The sequence below is a fragment of the Vitis riparia genome, unplaced genomic scaffold (assembly GCF_004353265.1).
Source record: "Vitis riparia cultivar Riparia Gloire de Montpellier isolate 1030 unplaced genomic scaffold, EGFV_Vit.rip_1.0 scaffold718_pilon_pilon, whole genome shotgun sequence".
NCBI classification, from domain to species: domain Eukaryota; kingdom Viridiplantae; phylum Streptophyta; class Magnoliopsida; order Vitales; family Vitaceae; genus Vitis; species Vitis riparia.
Window position 1 is genome coordinate 4,366 of NW_023269749.1, and position 1,455 is coordinate 5,820.

Below are 1,455 nucleotides of genomic sequence, written 5' to 3' on the forward strand. Positions count from 1 at the left end.
TGTACCACACCGGTTCGAGAAATAACTATATGTTAAATCCTCAATGCGAGGAAAAGATTCAAGTGACCTGAACTCTCTTTTTGTAGAAGGAACCTAAGCCTAGTGATCTAAAAACTCCAAGAAGCACTTTTCTTTGTAAGTAATGTCCATTACTTTATTATTGGTTTCACTTAAAAACCAACCTTTTCAAACATCTTTATGTTTTCTTTTAAAGCTAACAGTGAAAAGAAAAAGTACAAATTCAACTTTGAACTAATATCAGTTGTAATTTGAAAACCCATCCCAGTGAATGATCCTATAGCCACTATGCTATGCTAGCTAAGGCTATCCTAGTACATGTGAAATGGGTTTATAAATTTTGTTGATTACTCCTGTTTGAGGACCGAAATCAAGGTACACCAGTTGATTGAACAACAATTAACTTGGACATACACCAACTGGGCACGAATCACTTACCAAGTGTTGGCTATTCTAGGTAATCCTACCTTTAAACCACCTCTTAGAGGCTCGTAAGAGATAACTAATGGATCTATATGGATTGAGTCCGAAAAGCTTACCAAGTGTTGGCCCAAGTGATTATAAGGGATTTTAAGTTAACTAAAAATATAAAAACCATTAACGGGTCACAACTTCTCTTCATTTAAAACTGAAACAAGGAAAACTCCCACTTTTGTATCCGAATCCATTACCTAGCTTTTTTCAGTCCAAGAAACAAAAAGCCTAGCCACTCATCCTTAGAGATTGTTTGACTAGAAAGAAAATACAATCAAAGTGAGTAGGTAAGGCAGAGCAAAGCTCTGTATATTTCTTACTAAAAAGAATGTACAAGTCTTCTCTAGAATTTCTTCCAAGAGATTAAAAGTGATTACTACTCAAAAAGTGTTATTTAATAGCTTGTAATTAACTCTTTTAAACAATTTTAAGTAGTAGTTATCACCTTTTAACCCAATCAATATATTAAGGACCTTTGCAATCAATTGTAATCAAATTGTGTAAGTTTTGGTGTTTTTGTTAGTAATTTGATCACCAAAGCAATCCAAGATTGAGGAGAGTTCTTTGGAATAAATGGAAAAGCAATGGAAAGCTCAGAAACATGAAGAACCCAATCTTTGAAGTCCTTTGCCATAGGCAAATCCGGAATGCAAGGAGGGTAAGCAAAGAGAAATCTGACATGAAGCATTCTTGATCACAGTCATGTCAGCCACTTTTGGAGCACTTCTTGGAGTTCAATTTATGCATACTATATATTGTTTCGAAGCTCGGGAAGTCAACAATCCAATGTTTCAAATGGTACATGATTCGGAGTTGAAATGAAGGAGTTACAACCATTGCAAGCAGATCACTCCAAGCTTAAGGAAATTTTTGCACGGCTGCGAAATCAGCCTTGGGCTGCAAAAATGTTGTCCTTTTGCTGCAAAAATTTTGCAGCCATTTTGCACAGTGCAACGGAATTTC